The sequence below is a fragment of the Tachysurus vachellii genome, chromosome 1 (assembly GCF_030014155.1).
Source record: "Tachysurus vachellii isolate PV-2020 chromosome 1, HZAU_Pvac_v1, whole genome shotgun sequence".
NCBI classification, from domain to species: Eukaryota; Metazoa; Chordata; class Actinopteri; order Siluriformes; family Bagridae; genus Tachysurus; species Tachysurus vachellii.
Window position 1 is genome coordinate 40,391,916 of NC_083460.1, and position 26,895 is coordinate 40,418,810.

Genomic DNA, 26,895 nt, shown 5'->3' on the forward strand with positions numbered 1-26,895 from the left:
ACAGAGAATATCTCACTTCAAAGGCCGAAGCGTGCGCTTTGAAATTTAGCTGATGTTAAAAAAGAGCCGTCTGAATGTTTCAGTCGGTTCGAGTTGGTCGAGAAGTCGACCGAAAGAAGAAAACAAGAGTTAATTAACACTTATACGGTTATAAACCCTTTCAACTCGACTTTCGCTTTCAAATATTAGCATTTAAATTTAGCCAGTGAGCTTTTTTTTTTTTTTTTGTCAGGATGAATTTACTACTCGAGAGAAAAACAACAACAACTTTACTCTACATGAGCTGATATTAATGCCCTCTTTCTAATAGGTTTCTATAGCAACAGCATCATTTAATCAGCTCGTCTGATCTCTATGTAACATTGAAGGAAGGAGTCTCCAGTGTCAGCGCTTTATACCAGTGAGAGAAAAAGCTGGACATCACGAATCTCTATGACATGACAACAGCAGGACACACACATACACACATACACACACACACACACACACACACAGCATTTCACACTGTGCTCAACCCTGTGATGTCGAAACAATATGGCCGCCTGCAGCATCAGCAGTAATGTAGCAGCTCTTCTTCCCTTCAAGCGCCGTTATACGGTAACCAGATCGTTATGGAGACGTGTTCACGTATTCGATCTAGAACACCGACTCTACATGTCACTGTTCTGATGACACGTAGACCTCGGTCACACAGCTAGCTGCTACATCCTCGCTAAGCTCATAGCTCGTTTCTGGAAGATAAGAAAGAAAGATAAGGATGATAAATAAACCCTTCTTTTTTCTTTTTGTATCAGAAATCGTATCACTCGTTCTGTCAGACGTCGATTTAGTTTGCCACCTTAATTCTTTCTCTCACCCTGTTTTCTCCCTCCATCCATCCATCCATCCATCCATCCATCCATCCATCCATCCAATCCCCCCTCATCATCCCCACTTCCTCCTGATGTCACTGATCAAGCGTAAACGCTCACATTCCTCACTGTCCTCACAAATGATCTTTAAATCCTGGAGAATCCACACACACACACACACACACACACACACACACCACGTGTTATGATCACCCAAGTTCAGTCCTCCTGATTTACATGCACACTTAACACTTAACACTTAACAGTGCTTTATCATCTGCTGGAGGAGAACAAAGCACAAAACAAGAAAGCGTCCTCCTCCTCCTCCTCCTCCTCCTCCTCTTCATCATCATCATTCCCTTGTAGAGAGATCATTAGACAAAAGTGCGTTAAGTGTGTACTTATGGGAGATGTCGGCTTAACAAACGAGCAATTAATGCTCTAATAACCGAGTCCACATGAGAGGCTTAAAACAATCCACATCTGCTCCTTAGAGTCCAGACTGCAGACGTTCATCTGTTACGTTACTGATAAAAAAACAAAAACGTCTTCTGGTTTTATTTCCTTTCTGTCTTTCTCTTCATCCAAACAGCGGATGTGTGATTCAGGGATGTGAATATTAAAGCTCTAGCAGCAGGAGGTGGCTGTCTCTTTCCTCTACATTCACACCCCTAGTGTTGCACAGCTATAATTATTTAATCCGACTGTTTCTCCGCTTCCCCTCGCAGGACCGGTGCAGCGCCGCCTTTCACACTCGCACGCCGCTCCACACATCCGTGTGGCTCACGGTTTCACCGCTCTCGAACCCAACGTCGAGCCTGGGTACAGAGGAAGCTGCAGAAATCCTCCGCTCCCGATTGGAGGAGCCGTAAGAGAACCGTAGTCCTAGAACCGTAGGCCGTGGTCTTCAGCTTCTTTTTATGGTATTAATTCGATTTTTAACAGATAATTTACTAAAAACATTAAAGACCTTTAATGGATGTGGAGATTTTGCTTCTTATTATTTTTATCATAAAGATATTTTGTTTGGGGATTGAATGATCATTTATATTTGTTCTCAAGATTATTATAAAATGCTAATTCTGTGATTTATTTCTTTTTATTTTCAGAGCAATTCTGAGAAGCAAATTTACTGTCTTATGGAACATCGTTTATAACTTTAAAATAAATTGTAATTTCACATAAAAACTGATCCGACCCCCAGGTCAAAACCAGCAAAAATAAAAACAAAAAATATTTAAACTTACTGGTAAAAAACTCACTCCCTCACACACTCACTCCTTCACCCTGTCACTCATCCCTCCCTCACTCACCCCCTCACACACTCACTCCTTCACCCTGTCACTCATCCCTCCCTCACTCACTCCCTCACACACTCACTCCTTCACCCTGTCACTCATCCCTCCCTCACTCACCCCCTCACACACTCACTCCTTCACCCTGTCACTCACTCCCTCCCTCACTCCCTCCATCGCTCCCTCACTCCTTCACTGCCTCCATCGCTCCCTCACTCCCACACTCACTCACTCACTCACTCACTCAATCCATTTCTCCCTCACTCACTCCCTCACTCACTCACTCACTCACTCATTTTCTGTCTAATGCATTTTCACGGCTAAAAAATGTTTTGACCCTAAATTCAGACAAACCGGCAAAGTTTTTCTCTCACATTGTGCTTGAAAAAAAAACAACAACAACAAAAAAAAAACGAGTTTCAACGTCCTTGAAATAAGACGACTGTGAGACCGTGAGCTTCATGCCACAGACTTCATACACACTTCTATTTAATGTCACATCTTTCAGATGCCTGAGTAATATTTCAATCACAAGTATTTTGCTCTGTGTTTAAACTCGCTGGTTTAAACTTGCTTGCTTCTTTTCTCTCTCTTTTAATAATCTCTTTTTCTATCTTTTAAAATAACGCCAACCCAAACGTTTCTTCCTGGTGGTTAGGATCTTAGCTATAAATCTGATTATTCTCAGATTGATGTTTGAAAATGTTTTATTTGGAATGTTTGGTGAAAAACAGCGACCTTATATCAGAAAAAATCCACAAAACCTGCTGTAGAATCTGAGCTATTTTCAGACAAGCTGTGGTTGTCTCTGCCAGGAGGTTACGGCGAGCCGTAGATATAGAAACCATGACAATAAATGATAACAAGCGTCTGTTAATAAAGAGTAAAGAGTAAAAGAATAATTAACACCTCCTGACCAAACAGAAGTCAGAATTCGAAAGCACAGTGCTTTAAATGTTCGTAGGCGCTCAACAATGTACAATGTGCATGACGTCGAGTCAGCAGAGACGCCGCAACAAGCAGCGTTAATAATTCACACGTGATTTAAAAATGAGCAAATCAAACGGAATGTTGCACATCAAAGCACAGCTTCGTAGAAGAAAAAAAATGAGGAGGAGGAGGAAGGAGGAGGAGGCTGTATTTTGCATGTAAAAAGTGGAACATGTATATTTATTAACGGAGAACGTTGCGATTTCCCGACTGGCACAAATCCAAACACATCCACAGTCACGTGGAAGCAATTCAGAGGCATTCAGCTGTGTAGAAAGCAAGAACAGGGTTCACAGCTTTCTCTCTCTTTCTCTCTCTCTCTCTCTCTCTCTGTGTGTGTGTGTGTTTTTCCCTAATACAGCTCTGATAGTAAAGGGCCACTCTGACAGTGTGAAGCACAAGTGTTCGCTTCAGGAAGTGCCTAGAGATGTTTAAAAAAACACCAAAAAACAGGCACAGCTCTTAGCTGAGCAAACACACACACACACACACACACACACACACACACACACACACACACACACACACACACAGAGCCAATGTCAATGATAGTAAAGAAGCTATGAAAACTCAATTTTTACACAATTTCCTATTTCATGCTGAGCAGCTTTTCGTGTGCCAACGACTACAAGGACACGTTTACTTCACCTTCTAAAAAAACACTTCACTCGGCTTGACGCTCTTCTCTCTTCTCTCTCTCCACACACACACACACACACACACACACACACACACACACACACACACACACACAATTTAGAAATGCTTTCTAAAACGATGTCAATCAAATGAATTCTTTGCTCAATTAATCAATGGTAAAAGCAATAAACGAAGGAAAAAATAATTTAGTATTTTCTTTAATTAGTGAAAAGTTATAAGCTTATTATAATAATATTTGGCCTTTCTAGTAAAGGGGTAGCAATAGTCTTTAATACTACTACTACCATTAATAATAATAATTTGAAAAACATTTTTAAAGAATTATCTAAGAAAAAAATTACAAAATAAAGTTCACCGTTTGATTTTGTGTGTGTGTGTGTGTGTGTGTGTGTGTGTGTGTGTGTGTGTGTGTGTGTGTGTGTGTGTGTGAATTTGAGCATCACAAAGAAAAACTAATTTTAAAATGAATCAGTTTCTCTCCAACACTCCATACTGCACTTTTACCTTTATCCATGTCTGTGTGTGTGTGAGTGTTTGTGTGTGAGTATGTGTGTGTGTGCGACTGTATGCGTGTGAGAGAGTGTGTGAGTGTGGGAGTCTGTGTGTGTATTTGTGTGTGTGTGTGAGAGTGTATGTGTGTGTGTCTGTGTATATTTGTGTTTGTTGTGTGTGTGTGTGAGTGAGTGTGTGTGTGCGACTGTATGTGTGTGAGAGAGTGTGTGAGTGTGGGAGTCTGTGTGTGTATTTGTGTGTGTGAGAGAGTGTATGTGTGTGTGTGTGTGTGTCTCTGTATATTTGTGTTTGTTGTGTGTGTGCGTGAGTGAGTGAGTGTGTGTGTGTTGCACCGATGCTAACACTTTAACTTGTCTCTAAAATCCTGGAAACAAATTTTAATCAAATTGGCAAACTCAACACTCAACCCAACAAACCCAACAAACCCAAAATACAAAGAAGGAATAAATCCTTCTTCATATTAACGATACTGAACCCTTGTTTAGCGCTAACTCTATTAGCTAGCTGTATTAGTCAGTAACTACATTAAATTACCACGTCGTCATATTTCTACGTTATTTGCATAGATAAAAAATACAATTTGAATGTTTTTACTCCTTATGTTTTTATTTATCTACATGTTTAACACAGTTAGTGGTGTAGCCATTGGTGTGAGTAAAATATTTTAATAAAAGCTCCAACTAATTTAAAGAATATAGCTGAGGTAAATTGCGCTAATTTGTTTGCACTATTTGTCTATAATTGTATTCTAATTGCAATGAGTTTTTACTAATTTGCTGTTATTTATTTCAGTTAGCCTGATTTCTTGCTAATACCATGTCCCAGCATCAGTTCCAGTTGCTAAAGTACAGTTAAAATTATATATATATATATAATTAACATATACTTCATAATTGTACTATTAAAAATATTAATAAATATTGTAAAATGTTTAAATAATATTTAACATGGATAGCCTGTTTTTCCTTATTGAATAATAGATTAGCATCAGATCCAAGAATTATGTTTTGATAATTTGCTATTTAACTGTTAGCCTTTTTTTTTTGCTAATACCAATCTGATTGAGAAAACAAAGACTTCTTCTCCATGTAATGGCTGAGGAAAGTTTTGCTAATTTGCTTAAATAAACACTTAAATAAATAACAATTGGCCTTTTTATTTATTTTTTGTATAATACCATATTAAACAGTAGCTAATGTAATTGGCTTGGCAGCAGTTAAAATTTAGAGAAATTTTTTGCTAATTTGCTAACAATAACTGTTATATGTAACTGTTAGCTAGGTTATTTCACTGATACCATGTTAGACTAGCATCTGTTACAGTAGATAACCCTCCTTAGTATGTTGAGATGAAATGTAACTCTTGCTAATCACATTTTCTAACATCATTTACTTAAACTTAACTAAATTAGCATGGTTTTTCACTAACCAATATACCATTAGCTTCAATCCCATATTCAAATTAAAATTTCTTTAACATTTATTTCACAAATAAATCATTGAACTCAGTTGATCTCGAGACATCTCGTTGTTTTAATGATGGATGTGGATGTGTGGTTTATGGTCCATTGAAGGTTCTTCGAGGGTTCTCTTAGCATATGTTTGTTTAATCCTCGGCAGAAGGAGTCTCCAATGTCAGAGTGTGTGGTATAAGAGGAAGAAAACTTTTCCTGAAACACTTAAACTAGCATTTTTCCTAGCATGTTAAATTAAAAACAAAACAAAAAAAACCCCTGAACAGAGCTTTAGACTGATGGCATCCTAAGTCTGAGAACCAGTTTACTACAAAAATTCTGAAATCATGGATTTTTTTTTTGGAGTTTTGTGAAGTCTTCCTGTTACAATGCACCGCTAATCTTAGCTAACTAGTCTATAGCTAGCTAGCCTGCTCTATACATTGTAGTGTTTTTTTCTTGATATTGGAAAATGTCTGGAAAGAAAATAAGCAAATAGTGCAGTGATCATTTAATAAAGTTTTTTTTAAAAAAACTTTTGTGTTTTGATTTGTTTCTTCAGATTCAGGAGACATCAGGAAGCTTGGATAAGCTTTCTCTAAAGTTTTAGAATTTATTTCCTAAGCTTGTGTTTTCCTTTAGACCCACAATCATATCTTGTATTTTTTTTAACCATTCCTGTGTTTTTTTTTTAATAATGTGGTGGTTTTTTGGTCTCTTGGACTGTTTTTATTAGCATTAAACAAATTCCACACAAATTTTCTCCTGACTGATTTAAAAAAAAGAAGAAAAAAAAATCTGGCCTGAAAAAAAACCCTTAGATTTTTTTTTTTTGTTTTCACATTTGACAGATTCCTAAAATTTCCTTGACCTAATGCCATTTTTTTCTGTTTCCTGCTTGATCATGTTAATAACTTTTAATAGGATTTAAAAATAAATTCCATCGCCCGCTGAGCGAGTCGTGAAAACCGTTCTGTTAGTTGATGTCTCACGTATTATAAAGCTCTTATATCAGAACTCGATCCTCCATCCTCATCTTTCCTCCGTTTGCCTCATCCGTGCTTAACAGACGAAGCTTATTTATGTTCGGCTTCATTAAAAAACAAATCCTATTTATTTTAGCGATGCAGATTTTCCACTGCGTGAACAGGATTTCCCAAGTTTACAGTTTAATCGAAGGACTTAACAATTGACATTTTCGTGGCATTTTCATCGCCGACTGATCAATAAATCCATGAAGCCAGAGGTTCCTGAGCTGATGCAAGCGTGTGGCATTACAGACAACGAAGGAATTAAAAAAAAACTTTTTATTTTAGCTAAGATTTAGCTAAAATTAACTGCAATAAAGTAATATTATAAATAATTATATAATGACTATTAAAAAAATTAGGTTTAAATTTAAATACACTCACACACACACACACACACACACACACACACACACACACACACACACACACACACATATATATATATGTATATATATATATATATATATATATATATATATATATATATATATACAATAAAATGACAAAGCTAAAAAAAATGCATATTGCACAGAAATAAAAGGTATAAAATAAAAGATATATAAATTACTCCTTCATAGAAAAAACAAAGAATTCTAAAGAAGAGAAATACGGCTGGATTTGTGCATATTTTAATTCATTCATAATTCATAAACCTAAACATAAACATGGATAAGCTGTACATGAATTAATTCCATTTTATCAAAAACATCCTGACTGTAGGAGAGTTTTAAAGTGCGTCTAAGGATTTCTTTAAATCTAGAACATTTTAAAGGTTTTCTTACTGCATTTTATTCGGTGAACCTGCGTCAGGATGAAAACAGCCAAATGGTGGCGCCACAAAATCATCAGAGACCGACTGTAGAGCCTGAACTGGATCCTGTGTGTGTGTGTGTGTGTGTGTGTGTGTGTGTGTGTGTGCAAAACTCCTGACTGAAGAAGCAGAAAACTGTTCTCATTTTCATCTCTGCCGCTGGGCTTAGGAGGAGGTGAGGATGAATAATGCGCAGATTCAGCTGTGCAGAAACAGAATCACACTGCTCACTCACAGACAGAGAAAATCAACAACCTCGCCTGCCATTACACACACACACACACACACACACACACACACACCGCAGTGTGAGATTGCCTCGGTGCGTGTGTCGCCGGCACCCTGCCACTTTTTTCAAGTGAGGCCGACTTCAGCTCCATCACCTCGCTGAACACAGACAGAACCACAGAGGAATCTTGGCTATAAAATATGCCGTATTTAAAGTGGGGGCACAAATTTTTTCACAAAGGAACTAAAGCTTCAAAACTAATTCCAAAGACCCTCTTACTACACTTATTAGCCTCATGATTTAAAAGAATATTTTAGATGGAGCTATCACAGGATGAGATGATGAGTCAAATATGTGATAGCGTGTGAAAAAAACGTGCAAAAAAATGTTGTATTGTGCTGAAAAATGTACCTGGGACATGATGTAGGGATACATGATTACATCCTGAAGCCAAATGAATCGTGTGTGTGAAAATGAATGATGGATCGGGGAAAAAATTAAATGTACAAATAAGTATGTCTTCAAATCAGTCATATTTTAAAATAAAGAATCGTTGGATATTTGTGAAAATGAATGAAATGGGTCAAAAAAACGTGTGAAATTTATGAATTATATTTAAAAAATGAAAATCATAATGAATGATGCCTTGGGAAAAATCACATGTAGCAATAATAGAAGATTTTGAATCGTTTGAAACAGTCCCACTCATAAATCATAAATGAATCATGTCAAGAATCACATGTGAAGCAAATGAATCATGTGTCAAAAATCCCATATAAAAGATAAATGAATCGCTGAAATAAACGATGTGTGAAAAAATGAGTCGATTGTCAGTAAATAACACAAATATTAAATAAACCTTTGTAAACAAATTTCACGTGAAAAAAGGAATCGCGTCAACTTCGTGTGAAAATAATCGAATCACGTCAAAAATCATACGCGAAGAAAATAAATCGCGTGTAAAAATCACATGAAAATAAATGAATCGTTTGTGTGTGAGTGTGTGAGTGATTCGTGTGTTAATCGTTCAACAATCATGCGCTAAAAGATGATCAATCGAATCATTTGAAAGTAATCACAGCTTCCTGCTGAACATGTGGTCATGTGGAATGTTCCAAATATTTCATTTGGGTGACTGTGGATTCGGGTCTCAGGGTTGAGCGGATAAAATAAAATGCATTCGTTTATATTTAAACACAATTAAATAGACTTGCTACAGAGGAGCCTAACGTGTTATGGTAAGTTCTGAGCCATGTTCCTGTGTTCGCTGTAGTTTCTCATTGTTGCCTACAAACACTACTGCTAAAGATTTCTACAGACATTACACAAATATTCACACACTTGTGCATAACACACACCCAATCACACACACACACTCACACAGGATGGTGATAACTTTTCTGCTCTCTCCTGTTACGACTCCCTTTCCTGCCGTCGGGCTGCGTGTCCGTCTCAGGTAAACGTATCAACGCCGCAGCGCAGCGCCTGTTAAACCTCAGAAAGACAGGAACATCTTCACATCTGCTGAATGACTCGCACAAGAACTTGCCTTATCTGGCTTCTCATGACCTTTATCCTCAGGTCAAAATCATCTAGTTTATCTATGTATACACCACAGTGCTGGGAAATTGAGGCTCCTGATTGTCTTCTGGTTTCTATGGCAACAAATCGTCCATATGGAAACACTAATAATAATAATAATAATAATAATAATAATAATAATAATAATAATAATAATAACAATAAATGGTTTGAATAACATGTGTAATAACTGCATAACAAATGTAACTAGAAACTAATAAAAAATTCCCCATGTTGTTGTTTAATGAATAAAACCTGAAATTGTGGGTAAATTGCTGCGCTTATTAGCGATCAAACACTTAGTCAGAAATAATTGCGTTAGTATGAAATGAGAAATCGGTCTGATTCAGGGTCAAAATCAGCACCTGGTATGGATTTACTTGGATCAGATGTTTCGGACACATGGCGCTCGTTCTGGAAAGATTCATAAGTTGAATTCTTTATTTTATCAGCATCTCCAAACTCCAGCTCCAGTTCATCCTGCAGAAATGACCACGTGCTTTGGAAAAGCATCATGACATCTGGGTTCTGTCAGGCGTCCGGGGAACGCTGAAGGAACTTCCATCGCCTGAAGGTCTGAATTTACATCCATACAGCAGGTGCTCCTCAGGGCAGCGGTTCGCATCTGAACTCCTAAAGCAAGAAGAACAGAGAAATTATAAAAACAAGATATTTATCACATTTAAACAGACATCTTTAACCTGACGGTAACAAGCTGAAGATTTGACGATGTAAGACCTTTAATTCATTTACAAAGCTGATAAAGTAATAAAAATAAATATAACACATTTATAAACGTAAAAAATCGAAACGTTACACGAGCAACATGACTCATAGAGTCACGACTCATTACAACACATGTCACATGACCTTGATCTTGTATTCACACGCTCACACGATCAGGACGTTCCTGGGCAGTTCTTTTATTATACAGCGCTTACGAATGGGTTACAAACACTGAGCCTAGAGCAATAAACAGCTCTATAACAGCAGCTCTGACGATAGAGCGGCGTCAGTCGCTGCAGCTAAAAAAAATAATAATTAAAAGAAAATTTATCATGTAACATACGGAAGGAGTCTCCGGTGCCAGCACCATGAATTCTGCGGTTTCCTGCCAAGCTGCATTTATTTTTTCTTCTTAACTTTAATAGAGTGAAAAAAAGAGACGCTGGAGAGAGACCGAGTGAAACGTCGTCTGTTGACATGGAATGAAGCTCTAAAAATAAATGTTCTTTAACAAATAAAAAAATATATATTAGTCTAAATTTGCTTTATCACATCACCCTGTACAACACACACACACACACACATACACACAGATGTTACGATGACATTAACATATATAACAGTGTTATAAGCATGATATACACACTGTGCACCTTTCCCTTATAGTCTAGATTTAAAGAATAAAAATGTACTAAATTACAGGAACAACAAATTACACTTCTATTTTATCTTTCACCTTTCCAGTTGACACGGTTACACAATTCCTACATAAAGCATTTATGCAGTTTTTATGAATGTGTAATAAAGGCCAACTTTAACGTAAGCGTCATGAAGTATATTCAGTGTAATGAATTAATAAAGTTAAATTAAATGATGAAATAAAAACATTGGTTGCGTCACATGTGACAGTCTGTAAATACGGTTCATTAAAACAACGCCCGACGACACGTGAGGAAGATTCCGGCTTTTAAAGTCAAACATTAAAGGAACGTCGCTATGTAAAGTCATTACAGCGATTAATTCCTTCACGTCACAGCCTTCATAAAGTGTTAGATTACATAATGAGGTCATGAGGTCTGGCTTTAACAGCACATTGACAACGAAACAGGAAGTCATAAATATGTATTTATTGCCTGTGGGTGTTTTGGGGTGAAGGTGAAACGAACCTCAGGAGACGCTCAGATTAAAAAAAACAGCCGACGTTCTGGGAAAACTTACACATATACGTTAGAATTCCGCACGGGGACGATGTAATGCTCATGAATATTCATTTTATTGATTTTAAGTCTCAAGGTACACAAGGATGCACACACAAATGGTCCTGTTTTTTTTTTTTTTTCATATCTGTACATCAAGGATCACAACACAAAATCGGATAAAAATCAAAAATACGTCCGACGTCGTAAAATTGTCGGAATTTAAAAAAAATAAACAGTAATCTAAGGAAAACAATTGCGAAGTGGGTTTCCAGTCTGGCAGTGAAGTTAGAAATCAAGGCAAATAATTATATTAGAAAAAAAATGTTTCAAATGTATTTTTCTAAAAAATAATATAAAGAAATAAAACACAAATCATAAAAGTTGTTTTATTTGCATAAATTCATATGAAGTACACTGTTTTATTCTGCTTTTTTTCTATAAAGGTTCTGTAAAGAACTTTTTCCATCCATGGAAAGTTTCATTGTAGTTTGAAGGTTTGAAGCTTAAAAATAAAATGTTCTTTTTGACACAAAGAAAAAAGTTTTCTTTTAAGATCCATTTACTGAAAATTTCTTTAACGAACCAAAAATGATAACCTTTTATTTTTAAGATTGTACACTCATAAAAAAAAAAAAATATATTCTATATAGAACCTGAAATGGTTCCATAACTTGCTTCTTCTAGTGTGTGGAACCTTAAACGGTTCTTTATACTGAATCTTTATAGCGAACCATTTTGGAAGGATCACTGAAAAGAACCCAGTGTGATTCTCTGAATCTGAATCAGATGGTACGACTCATTTAACAACTCATTTAGAGGTTCTTTTATTATTATTATTATTATTATTATTATTATATTTATTGTTGTTGTTGTTGTTGTTATTGTTGTTGTTATTATTATTATTATGATGATTAGATTTATCCAGTAAACTGTGTGTAGTTTTGCTGACAGTGAAACTCCTCCCTCTTATCGAAGAGTTTCATCGCTTCAGTTTGTCACATATTTAATCAACTCTTTGATCTTCCTAAACACGTCGGTTCAAATCATCTCACATTGTTATCTACACAGAGATACATCGCCAAAAGTAATGGCACCCATTTCACCTTACTCAGTCTTACAGTTATAATGTGAGACTCTTTTAATAGAAAAGTTTCATCGCTCTCCAAGAACTCGACATACTGTAGAACCAGATTTTTTGGTTTGTGTGTTTGTGTGTGTGTGTGTGTGTGTGTGTGTGTGTGTCTGTGTGTGTGTGTCAGGACAGGGGGTTGGGGGAGACTGGGGTGGTGTGATACCTGTTAATATATGTTAAATATGAGATGTACACACGTCTGGTTCATCTCCTCTGTTCTGTTCTGCTCATCACATCGCACGTCACGTCACGTCACGTCACGTCACAGCCGACTGTTTCAAACCCTGAGCAGAAACCCACATATTATTGTAGGATAATAAATGAATTCACATATAATATATAAATAAACGCTTGTAACATTAAGTCTGACATAAAAAGACAAAAATGAAAGGTTATTCATTTGTACTGTAGAGGACCAGCTAAGAACTCTTAAAGGTCCCTTGAAGAACCCTTTAACATCTAAGAGTGTACCAAAGCCCAAAGAGATAAATATTAGACTCCTGACAGGTTCTAGATTTGATGAAGAAAATAATGAGGAATAATAATTCAGAGATTCTTTCAAAAAGAGGTTCTTTACAGGTTTACTAAGTAATTTGGAGTTTTCTGTTTGTCTGAGAGTAAACACACTGCTCTAGAGCTGATGTAGGGACAACTAATGAACCTTTAGGGGTTTGGCATTTTCTTAAAATATGTGTGTGTGTGTGTGTGTGTAGGTAAAGTGTTAATATAATAACCCCAGTGTTCCTACGAGTCGCTGTGCTTTTATCAGTCTTTTCCTTTCTCAGGCCTGCTGAAGAAAGCATTTTATTATTTTAACCAGAAAGAGTTTGTGATTGGAGGGAAAAAAGGAAGGAAAAAAAATAAAAATAAATAATAAAATAAATAAAGGCCGAAAAGAGGACAGAGAAGAGGAGGCGCTGTTTTAACTGTAATGCAGTCGTAAAAAATTCAGGGATTTTGGAGCACCATGTGGAAGTGAGATGAAAAAGAATGCTTATCACACAGATGCATTATGTCAACACTTCCACGCTCGCCTCGCCCCGTCCCAGGGTCTCCCCCGTGAGCTCTGGCGGTCTTTAGGAGTAACTTTGGGCCACCAGCGATCAGAAGATGACAGGAAGTGCTCCGGCGAGACTCCTGTGCGGTATTAGAGTCTGACAGTGGCGTATAAATAATACGGCACATAATGCAGCCAGCGAGCGTCGGCGTGGTCCGTCGGGCTTTCAACAGGTGCACATTTCCACTTTGTTCGACAAAGAGGTCTGTCTTTAGCTCCGACTCGCATCTGAAAGCTTCTCCTGATCATTCTTTTATGGGAACCTCTTGCTCAGAGAGCACTATATTCACAGAACGTCATGATAATAGAGCGGTCGGGGAAACGCTGGAGGAGAGGTTAGATGTCGGAGCGAATACATTTACAGCGACGCCCAGGGGAGAGCGGGGCCGCGCGACACACTATGCACACTCTAGTGGCAGAAAAACCCTTCGTCTGCGTGCATGTGTGTGTGTGTGTGTGTGTGGCAACGGTCTGGTCATGACCTCGATTCTTCCCTCTCCATCACAGATGTAGTAACTTGTTCTATTGATGCTGGTAGTGTAAAGAACAAATCGCTGAATGGAGGCAAAACACTAAAAAGCCTTTCATCAGCTGGGTTACTTTTACTGACTTACGGCTGAATAGAGCACCGACGGTGGTCTGAAAAGAAATAATACAGTGGGGGAAAATGCGGCCTTCGACATGTTTCACGAGAACAATTTTGATTTTTATATATATATATGTATATAAAGGTTGAAGAGAAGAGAATGTGTTTTCGGGACATGCAGTGCTCTTTGTCAACAGAGGACCATAAAAATAAATCGGTATTTTATTGTGCGTCTGAAGCCAGATCTTTCTTTCTTTCTTTCTTTCTTTCTTTCTTTCTTTCTTTCTTTCTTTCTTTCTTTCTTTCTTAACGCTGCCTTAAAGTTCCTAAAGTGTTAATTTGGCAATACAATAAGACGCAACGATATTTTAACAATCAGTTTAAGATTAGCCATCGCTCAGGAAGCAGCAGAAGATTCATGACGATTCAAGATTCATTCATGGAATGGAATTTAAGGGTAACAGAATATATAGGGGGCACGGTGGCTTAGTGGTTAGCACGTTCGCCTCACACCTCCAGGGTTGGGGGTTCGATTCCCGCCTCCACCTTGTGTGTGTGGAGTTTGCATGTTCTCCCCGTGCCTCGGGGGTTTCCTCCGGGTACTCCGGTTTCCTCCCCAGGTCCAAAGACATGCATGGTAGGTTGATTGGCATCTCTGGAAAATTGTCCGTAGTGTGTGAGTGCGTGAGTGAATGAGAGTGTGTGTGTGTGCCCTGTGATGGGTTGGCACTCCGTCCAGGGTGTATCCTGCCTTGATGCCCAATGACGCCTGAGATAGGCACAGGCTCCCCGTGACCCGAGGTAGTTCGGATAAGCGGTAGAAGATGAGTGAGAGAATATCTAGGGAATATATTTGTTAAAGAATGACATCATAATTCCGATCCATTTACACTTGCTTGTAACGTTCATGACACGATTTCTCACTCATGTCGTATCAGCTTTAAAGAGAGAAAGAATAAAGAAGTGTAAAGCTCTTCGACTTCACCTCGGAAACGTTCACACTGGAGACTCCTTCCTTCAAAAATTACAAGTTTTTTTTATTTGTTTATTTTTATTGGAGTATATTTTGTACATTCACTGTTAATAAAAGGTCACTATAGAAATGAGAACGTAAAAAAGTAACGAGTTTCTGAGTTGTTTCCTTCCTGGTTTTTGGACTAATCATGTCCAGAATTGTGGCGTTGTGTTTTTTTTTTGTATTCCAAAGTTTTATTTATTTATTTATTTATTTTTTATTGCAAGGGCAAAATTCTTTGCATTTCTTTTAAAAAAAAAAAAAAAAAAAAAAAAAAAAAAAAAAATCACAGGACTGTATAAATTAAAACCGTTTTAAAAAACGTCATAAATAATAAAATACATGTGCTATTTTCCCCAACCCTGTTTGTGCCTCATAAATAAATTATTTGTTTTTCAACGTGGTTGTACAAAAGACTGAAACTCGTCTCGCACATTTTTAATTATTTCTTAATAAATGTCAAAAACCGACGGAAGAACGAGCGAGAGAGAGAGAGAGAGAGAGAGAGAGAGAGAGAGAGAGAGAGAGAGAGAGAGAGAGAGAGATTAAACTGTCTCTTGTTGAGGTCTGGCAGTAACACTGAATCTAACCAACGACCTGTGAAGGATTAATGGTGGAAATTACACACTGCTGATAAACTGCTACAGTTTCACATCCCAGATCCTCTTTTTTTCTGCTTTCCTGAAGAAGAACGTTTCTCTCTTCATCCTCTTATTCTCGCATTTACTCATAGCTTACAATATGTCCTCATCCTCTTGTCTCTCATCCTCATCCTCTTTTTACATTATACTGGATCTCATCATCTACATATCCCCTTATCTCTTTCAGACTTTTTCTCAGCATCCTTTCATCCCCTCGTCCTTTCCTCATCCTCAAATCCCCTTTATTTCTTATCTTCTCCTACACTCATCCCTTTATACATTATCTCCTACACTGTCCTCACCTTACTCAATCACCCTCTTGTCCTCTTCTCAACTTGTCCTCCCCTCACTCCCTCACTCTCTCCTATTCTCCTTCCCTCACTCCCTCATTCTCTCGTCTTCTACTTCCCTCACTCCCTCACCCTTTCGTCCTCTCCTCACCTTACTCCCTCAAACTCTCATACTCTCCTCCCTTTACCCTGTCACCTTTCCTTCCCTCCCTCACCCTCTCATCCCCCCACCACCTCTCCTTCACTCACTCCATTTCCCTTTCAACCCATCACTCCCTCACCATCTCCTTCCCTCACCCTCTGATCCTCTTCTTCCCTCACACACTCTCACATCTCCTCACCCTCTCATCCCCTCACCCCCTTCTTCCCTTACTACCTCAAACTCTCATCTTTTCCTCCCCTCACCCTATCACCATCTCCTTCCCCTACCTTCTCACCCTCTCATCCTCTCCTCCCCACACCATCTCATCCGCTTACCTCCTCACCCTCTCATACTCTACTTACCTCATCCTTTCACACACTCCTCCCCTCACTCCCTCATACTCTCTTCCCCTCACCATTCCATCCTCTCCTCCCCTCACTCCCTCTGCCTCTTATCCTCTCATCCCTTCATTCCCTCACCCTCTTCTACACTCACCCCCTCACCCTCCCTGACTATAATTAGAATTTGGGTTTCAAGTGTGAAATAAATAAAGGGAAGCAGAGAGGAGGTTTATTTCCCCAGAATTTGCAGAACATCTGCAATACAAACACTCCACCTATCTAACCACAGTGCTGTCAGTGAGGCTAGGAGCGGGAGCTCACACACACACACACACACACACACACACACACACACACACACACACACACACACACACACACCAGTCATGACATCAGACCTGCTATTAGCAGCCTTTGCTAACAACAAGCACTAACAGCTGAACACAATGCTGCAATTTCTATGAACATTTTATAAAGCCTTAATGCAGTGTCTTATAAACATTCTGGTGCACATCTCCAGCTCTCCTAGATGAACTGAATAAACATTCTAAGATGTATTTCATATATAATGCACTTTAGTTAATGCATATGCACTGACAATTCACTTACTCCACTTAAGAATTGGACTTCATTTGAATATTCATGACATGGCGAATATTTAATGAGTCAATTTGAAAGCTGGTAAATGTATATATGTGCACGGTGTGTTGCATATTATATTATAATTACATACAAATTTAAGACATTTGGGATGTACAGCAACGTCCTTTGTAAGTTTAATATTGATTAACGGAGCATAATCGTGACGGAATATGGTTTAAAAAATATTTTCCCTATTACATAACGATATATGGAAAAATCAAGAATATCAGGAAGGGTATATGCGCTTGGTATGTGGATGTAATTTGCTTTATATTGTACTTTAGATGTAAAAATATAAATACACACACACACACAGTACAGTAGGTATTCACACAGGTTTGCTTCCAAGAAAGTGAATCGACTCTGAATCGACTCACATTAGGGAGTGATACAAATACTGTTTTAAGTGTTTTTTTTATAGATTGTGTTTTGTTAAGACAAACCTCACAGCTGTAGCATTATATACTGGAGAAAATAAACGACAGACAGTCTAGTTTTAACCGTGTTTACTTTAACTTTTGTTCTCTGTGTCCGAGTGATTGGTTCAGTCTAACTTTTTTCTGTATTTCTGACCAGTGAGTAAAAGAGATTTACAAGGATGTTAAAAGCCCTATACAAACACACACACACATACACACACACACACACACACGCACACACACACACACGCACACACACACACATGCACAGAGTTTTACATAGTTTAATAATGTGCAGAGCAAAATTAATCCCAACCAAACTCAGAATGAATCAAAAGAATCAATTCAATTCACTCTGATTCAGATTTGATAAATTGACTCATAGGGGTGAAGAGTGGAGTTTTCAAGGGCTTGTTACACAGATAAAGATGCTTAGCTTCCAAAACATAGGAAAACAGAACCTTTAACTAACATAGAACCTTTGCACGGAACCTTTAAGGGACTAACATGATTAAAACAGTTGATTAACCGCAGAATGGTTAGATTAAGGGTTTGACATTTAGAATGTATTTAATGCAGTTTTACTAATGTTGCTCTGTAATAAAAGTATGTTAAAGTTCATGTGTTTGTGTGTGTGTGTGTGTGTGTGTGTGTGTGTGTGTGTGTGTGTGTGTGGTATTGTCTACACATTCCTGGTGCTCTTTGAAGGACTGATGCAGAGCTGTCTGTGGTAATTAGAGTGCAATGACCTTCTCATTAGAGGCAGGACACCTCCTGATTATTTTTCCTCTTTTCTCGTTAAGGCCGGTCCAGTCTCAGCGACAAAAATTGCAAAAAAAATATCAAAGCAGTTCTCTACGATATTTATTAAAGCTAAAATTACAAAAACACACAGGAAAAAACCTTTGAATTCTATACCAGTCCTGCTAATGTATGCAGAGCCAAATGAATGGCTCGACTACTTCTTTTTCTTTTTCTTCTCCTTCTTTTTCTTCTCCTTCTTCTTCTTCTTTTCCACCCCCTCTGTCTTGTAGCTTAAATTTTTCATTACAAATTTCCTGCGCTTCAAAGTCACATCTCGCAGCCGGTCCTCTTTCTTCTCCCTTGGCGTGACAAAGAACTGTCAAAAACTGTCCCCGTGTTTGCTGTTTTTCTCCTCGGCTTTTATCCCTCTCTTGCATCTAAATGTCAAAAAACACCGTTTAAATACAACACAGCATCCCTTCATCTGAAAGAGAGAGAGAAAGAGAGGGAGGGCGCAAGGGTGAGAAAAGAAGGCGAAAATACAGCAGAAGGCGTCTAAAAGGGGCCTAATTAATCCTTGTGCATTGATTTTGTTTTAGTGTGATGTGTTCGATGAAAAAAAAAAAAAAGAGATGACTTGGGAAGGAGCTCTCATTAAAATCATTAGCAGCTTGATGTCAGCCGGAAAAAAAAAAATAAAACACGTCTCACTCTGTGCTGCTTAAAAGCACATTTGCAGGTACGTCTTTAATGTCACAAGAATGGACTCGGCACTTTCTAAAGAGACCAAAACAGACCGACTCTCTCAGCTTTCTCTCAGCTTTCTCTTCCTCTACTACTTTAACCCTTACACTCTGTCTGGTACGCTGTAAATTTTAATAAATAAAACTTAGAAGCAAAATTCTTTTTCTTCTTCTTATTTCACTAAATACTAAATGTGCAACAATGCTCTTATTTCTTAAATAATAAATAATAGAATAATAATAATAATAATAATAATAATAATAATAATAATAATAATAATAATAATAATAATAAATAATTATTAATATTACATTACTTTAGATTATTAGATTTTCTGCTTGTCAGCATTTTAAATGAATAAGGAAAAGAGTCCAAATGTTTTTGGAAAATAATAAAAAACAATCTTTAAAAAAAAAAACGCCTACAAAATAATTTAATAAATAATTAAATGAAATGTTTCTACAAAAAAATTAATCAATGAATTTTAATTCCTTAAAATCCCTAAAGTGTTTTATTATTGAATCATAAACGTTTACCTGCTGTAATTGCTGTAAATGCAGGGTTTGGTCATGACAAAGCAGGAACTAAAAAAAAATAAAATAAAAATAATAATAATAATAATAATAATAAAGACTTTTTTTATTTGACTGAACTGTGTCTGAAAATGAGTTTGGAGATTTAAAGCTCGCGTGTCTCTCTGCATCAGAGCGCTATAAAGTTAGTAAAGAAAATACAAAAATACAAAACAGTGCAAATGAGAATTAGAACATTTGCTCCAGATGATCTTTAAACAGTTAAAGAATCTGTGATCAATGATTTAATGAAATTTTAATGAGAATTGTTTTTTTTAAACTTATGTGAGAGTAATAACAGTGAAGTGATGTTTAACAGCAGAACATACATTACAAAACGGTCCAAAATCTTCTGCTTTTCATTTACAGATTTAGAAATTTTGCTTTTCGTAACTAATTTAACTCAGAAACCATCTTGATCTTGAGCAACAAATTAAAACACAATAATATCATTGTCTTTCCTCCCTTGGAGATCAGACTTTACATGACAGTGGTACACGATTGCTGTAACTTTACTACTATAAACTTTTGGAGCCACAAAGTGTGTTATGTTGATGTTACCTTTGAGCCAGCAGCTAGATGTCAGTGTTCTAGATCATTACTGCTGCGTTACTGCTGCATTACTGCTGCGTTACTGCTGTGTTACTGCTGTGTTACTGTTATGTTAATGCATTAACAGAAACAGTAAGCTGCCACGTTACTGCCACGTTACCACCGTGTTACTTCTATGTTAATGCTGCGTTACTGCCGTGTTTCTGTTGCGTTACTGCCAAGTTACTGCCAAGTTACGGCCATGTTACTGCCATGTTACTGCTATGTTACTGCTAGGTTACTGCTGCTTTACTGCAGTGTTGCTGCTGCATTACTGCAGTGTTGCTGCTGCATTACTGCTGCATTACTGCTGTGTTACTGCTATGTTAATGCATTAACAGAAACAGTAAGCTGCCACGTTACTGCCGTGTTACTTCTATGTTAATGCTGCGTTACTGCCGTGTTTCTGTTGCGTTACTGCCAAGTTACTGCCATGTTACTGCCATGTTACTGCATGTTACTGCTATGTTACTGCTGCTTTACTGCAGTGTTGCTGCTGCATTACTGCCACGTTACTGCAGTGTTACTGCCATGTTAATGCCACATTTCTCTGCATTACTGCATTACTGGTGCATTACTGCTGCATTATTTCCGTGTTACTGCCATGTTAATGTTATGTTACTGCCATGTTACTGCTGTGTTACTGCCTTGTTAATGCCACGTTATTGGCAAGTAACTGCTACTGTACGTTACTGTTGCGGTACTGCTGGTGCTGCGATGGTGCAGGAGACCGTTTTGTTTTGATGTCTAGGAAACTAGATGTCTTTTTCACTAATTGTTTTTTTAATGTTTATTTAATTCAAACACTATTATTATTATTATTATTATTATTATTATTATTATTATTATTATTATTATTATTATTATTATTACTGTTGTTATTTCTGTGACTAATTATTACTTTAAACCGTCACAAAACACAACCCAAAAGTTCCCAGAGACATTTCTCTAATTATTTTATGCAACTGTATTAGATAATTCATAAGGACTGGCTTTTGTATTAACATCGTTTCAGTTCGTTCACCATCTGCACCTTTTATTTCCAATGTGACTTCATTAAAATGAAGATGAAAAAGAGCGCCTAGCGTTCATCTCCATCCGGTGCCGACCCTCCCTCGTGTCAGCAGCAAACAAAGCCACGGCCTCCTAAATAATTACATCGTTAAAGCCGTGCAGGACTAATTAAAGCCTGACTTCCTTTACCTGTTTTCACAGCTAATTAAGAAAATTAACCCTCCGTTTAGGCCTTGGCATCCTGCCTATGCCGCTAATAGGTAGGAGAAAAAACCTGCACACAGGACAGACTCAGGACTGACACAGGACAAATGCAGAACAGATGCAGGACAGACACGGGACACAGACTCACAGCTCACCCGCTCTGATGAGCTCACTTTAAGACACTGATTGATGTTGACACGAGGTTAAAATGGAGGGAATCGTTGATTTAGGTTCATCACGGCATGATTGTGGGAGAAATCAAACAGTTTGTGGTTTTAAAACATGCTCAGAGTCGATCTTCAGCACATGTAAAAGAAATTCTGATGGGTTCTGTTCATGTTTTATGAAAATAACTCAGGATCGTCTATAGACTATTCTTCTTCTTGTTCTTCTTCTTCTTCTTCTTCTTCTTCCTCCTCTTCTATCGTGTCTATACTGGCACTTAAACAAAGTTGAGCATCTTTGCATCAGTTCACATAAAAACAAACGGAAGATTTCAAAATAAACAGTCTGCTAACACAGCTAGCATTGCTAGCATGCTAGGCTAACATTGCTAATCTTCTCTGAGCTTTATGCCTGGTTTTAACCTGCAGCACTTTATGCTGCTTTGCTAAAATAACTGAAGCTACTTTATTTTTTATTTTTTTGCTTGAAATCAATACGTTAAACGTAGGATGACAGACGGATGGAAGGGAAGCGCAAAAATAAAGAAGGAAACGTTTTCATTGCTGCTTTGGGTAAACGATTTGAAGTAAATAAAAATAACGGTCAAGTCGCACGTTTGTGTTGTTACAATAAAAGTGTCGATGTAGTGACATATTAAAGTGATTTAAAACTCATGTTAATATTGTGGCAGAATTTAAAAAGATGTTTAAGTTTAAACACAGGATTTTCCTGTAGCGATGACAGGAAAGGAGGAAATCTGCAGAGATTTGCATTAGCATGATGAAGGAATGCACTTGAGGAACACACGTGAGTCATTAACTCGGCGTCGCGTCTTTCACCTCATGCTCTTGCACCTGTGCAGCTCCCTCCTATATGCGCTGTATGAATTAATCACACGCCTCCTGATGCGCTCTGATGCAATTTCTGATGCGCATTAACGAGGGCTGACAGCTGGAACGCTCGGAATAGAAATAAAATCACAGTCAAGAAGAAGAAAAGGGAAATGCGGTTGTGCGACGACTATTCGCACGTCTCCACCTGCAAAGCGCCCGAGCTGCTGTTTTCTCCGAGACACGGGGACGCGTGTTTGGGTGTGAAAAGAGGAAAATGATCCGCAAATTGGAGCAACACTCGCATTCTGTCGCTCCTAAACGCATTGTGGTGTATGAACACTAATTTTACATTGTGTGAATGTACGACGAGGCGACAAAACGCCCATTCAGCGCACGTCATTTCAATTTCAATGACTTATCACACGCTTTGTTGGTTGTTTTCCCGAATTGGAGGGATTTCCTACTTCGTTCTGTGTTTCTTTCGGAAAAAAAAATTAAAAAGAAAGAAAGAAAGAGAGGTGATTTTTAAAAAATTCTTAATTTGCACGCAGATACGATGCGAAACAAGCCGTGTTAAAAAGCTTAAACGTGATCTCATTAAGATCGTTAAGTGACCTTCAGCGGTGTTAATTAGATTTAAGGTGAGGGAGGCAGTGACGATGTGGTCGATTCTATTATTCATCATCGGCCTGTAATGACATTTCTCAGCTGTCAGAAGCATCGCAGGGGGTCTCCTGTGAGGATCAGGGGGGAATAAACCATCATCCACATCCATGCAGGGGGGAGGGAGGGGCAGGAACACTGTGTGTTTATCAGAAACACACACACACACAGATGTACACAGATCCCGCACTCTGAGTGTTCAGGTAACTCAGGACCACAGTGACTCCAGCACAAGCAGGTCATTATCAGTGTGGAATACAGAGGTGTGTGAACCTGAGAGGAACTGCAGACTCACTGTAAAGTATTTTAAACTGTTTCACAGACTCGAGGAAGCATCTGATCCGCTGAGGCGGTGAGGGATGATGTACAAATCTCCCCAATCCCTCTACATGTAGCACACAGCACTGTACACTCATGTTAATGCTCATGTTAATGTTAGAAATAACTTGTTCATAATAATGTGTGTTCAATATTTGTTGGTGTTCATAATAATGTTTGTGTTAGTGTTGGTGTTTGTGTTGGTGTTTGTGTTAGTGTTGGTGTTCATAATAATGTTTGTGTTAGTGTTGGTGTTAGTGTTGGTGTTGGTGTTTGTGTTAGTGTTTGTGTTCATAATAATGTTTGTGTTAGTGTTGGTGTTAGTGTTGGTGTTGGTGTTTGTGTTAGTGTTTGTGTTCATAATAATGTTTGTGTTAGTGTCGGTGTTTGTGTTGGTGTTTGTGTTAGTGTTTGTGTGGTGTTCATAATAATGTTTGTGTTAGTGTTGGTGTTAGTGTTTGTGTTAGTGTTCATAATAACGTTAGTGTTAGTGTTGGTGTTAGTGTTGGTGTTTGTGTTAGTGTTCATAATAATGTTGGTGTTAGTGTTGGTGTTAGTGTTTGTGTTAGTGTTTGTGTTAGTGTTTGTGTTAGTGTTCATAATAATGTTTGTGTTAGTGTTCATAATAATGTTTGTGTTAGTGTGTAATAAGTCTGTCTGTGTTTCTGTCCTGTTTCTGTCTGCTGTCTTTCCCTGTGGCCTATTGTTTGCTCCGCCCACTCTTTGGTTTCCATGGACATTAATTGTACTCATTCATCTCCTCAGGTGTGTTGTCTTTGTCTCTGATTGTCTCTGCTTTGTCATTGGTTCCTGTCAGCTATATATACTCTGTTTGTTCACTTCCCTGGTGTTGGTCGTTTTGTATGTTGGATGTTGGTGTGCCTGTTCCTGTTTCCTGTTAGCCCTGTTTGTTGCCTTGTTCTGTCTGCCTGTCTGTTCAGCTGCTTTCTTGTGTTTTGAATAATTAAACTTTAAAATCTGCATTTGGATCCTCACTCGCCTTTGTCCTGCGCCGTGACATTAGTGTTGGTGTTTGTGTTGGTGTTTGTGTTGGTGTTTGTGTTAGTGTTCATAATAACGTTAGTGTTAGCACACAGCACTGTACACTCATGTTAATGCTCATGTTAATGTTAGAAATAACTTGTTCATAATAATGTGTGTTCAATATTTGTTGGTGTTCATAATAATGTTTGTGTTAGTGTTGGTGTTTGTGTTTGTGTTAGTGTTCATAATAATGTTGGTGTTTGTGTTAGTGTTCATAATAATGTTAGTGTTAGTGTTCATAATAATGTTAGTGTTAGTGTTCATAATAATGTTAGTGTTCATAATAATGTTTGTGTTGGTGTTTGTGTTAATGTTCATAATAATGTTTGTTTGTGTTGGTTTTAGTTTTAATGTTAATAATAATGTTTGTTAGTGTTGGTTTTAGTTTTAGTGTTGGTTTTAGTTTGTTAGTGTTTATTTTAGTGTTGGTTTAAGTTTGTTAGTGTTCATAATGGTTGTGTTGGTGTTTGTTTTAGTGTTCATAATAATGTTTGTGTTGGTGTTCATAATAATGTTGGTGTTTGTGTTGGTGTTCATTATAATGTTTGTTTTGGTTTTCATAATGTTGGTGTTTGTGTTGGTGTTCATTATAATGTTTGTTAGTGTTCATAATAATGTTTGTGTTGGTGTTCATTATAATGTTTGTTAGTGTTAATATAATGTTTGTGTTGGTGTTCATTATAGTGTTTGTGTTGGTGTTCATTATAATGTTTGTTAGTGTTAATATAATGTTTGTGTTGGTGTTGGTGTTCATTATAATGTTTGTTAGTGTTCATAATGTTTGTGTTGGTGTTCATTATAATGTTTGTTAGTGTTAATATAATGTTTGTGTTTGTGCTGGTGTTCATTATAATGTTTGTTAGTGTTCATAATAATGTTTGTGTTGGTGTTCATAATGTTTGTGTTTGTTTATATTTATAATAATGTTTGTGTTCTATTGGTGTTAGTTTTAATGTTCATTATAATGTTTGTTTTGGTGTTCATAATAATGTTTGTGTTGGTGTTTGTGTTTATATTTATAATAATGTTGGTGTTTGTGTTAGTGTTCATCATAATGCTGTTGTTAACCCTGTGAACTTTCTGTCCATGTTTCTGAGAATTATAGCGAAATGTCTTCATGTTTTATCGTCTAAATCTCTTTCTCTCTTTCATCAGGAGACAAAACAAAAGCTTTTCATCACGTCTTTATCCCTCTTTCAGGTTTTCAAGACAAATCTGTTCCTCGTGTGTTCCTCGTGTGTTCCTCGTGTGTTCCTCGTGTGTTCCTCGTGTGTTCCTCGTGTGTTCCTCGTGTGTTCCTCGTGTGTTCCTCGTGTGTTCCTCGTGTGTTCGACTCTCAGCACTTCTTCACAATAAACACCAACAAGAGAACAAATATCTGCCATCTCTATCTCTGCTCGACTTGTCCAGTCAGATGATTTAAAACAGCGGCGTCCGATTTCCTCTCCCTCAACGTCAGATCTCAGGAAGCTCTGTCTGATCTAATAACATCTAAACCTGCACCACCTCACTGTCCTGTTTATAAATCATTAATAAATAAATATATAAGTGTAACAAACAACCTAACGAATTAAAGACCGCACTGAAATCTTCGTCCATCAATCAATAAATCCCAATCTGATTAAATCTAAGTAATTAATTTAAATAAAATGACACCTCGTACAAAATAAATACAATATTCACCCAGTAATTATTCACAAATGAATAATTTATAACTAATTAATCTTTAAGGCATAAACAATGTATTACTCGCTTATTAATAGTTTATTACCAAGCCTTAAATTATGGAAATACAAAATAAAGATAAAACGTGTGCAGTGGTGATTATTTGACCAAGGATTCAAGCAGAAAAGGAATGAATTATATAAACAAACAAACAAACAAACAAACAAACAAGTAGCTTAATTAATTACACAACAAAACAAATGGAATGAAATAAATTAAATTAATGTTAGATAAATAAATAGATAAACTAATTTAAATTAAATGAATAAATAATTAAATCATTTTAAAAAATGAATATTAGATATAGACAAATAGACAGATAAACTAACTAACTAACTAAATAAATAAATGAAATTCATTTTATAGGTAGATAAATTAACTTAAACAAATAAATATTAAAATAATTCAAATTAAATTTAGATAGAAAGATAAACTAAGTAAGTTAAATGAATGAATAAAAATGAATAAATAAATAAATAAATAAATAAGACAGTAACAGAGTGAGGTATTGCAGTAAACAGTTATTATAAGCAGTGTGTTGATAGCGTGCCGCGACATGTTATGTTAGTCAGGATTTGTGACACCCATTATGTCATGCATTATAACAGCTGTCATGAAGTGTCATAACATCCGTGACAAAAAAACGCTAACTAGTGCACACTTAGCAAAAATTT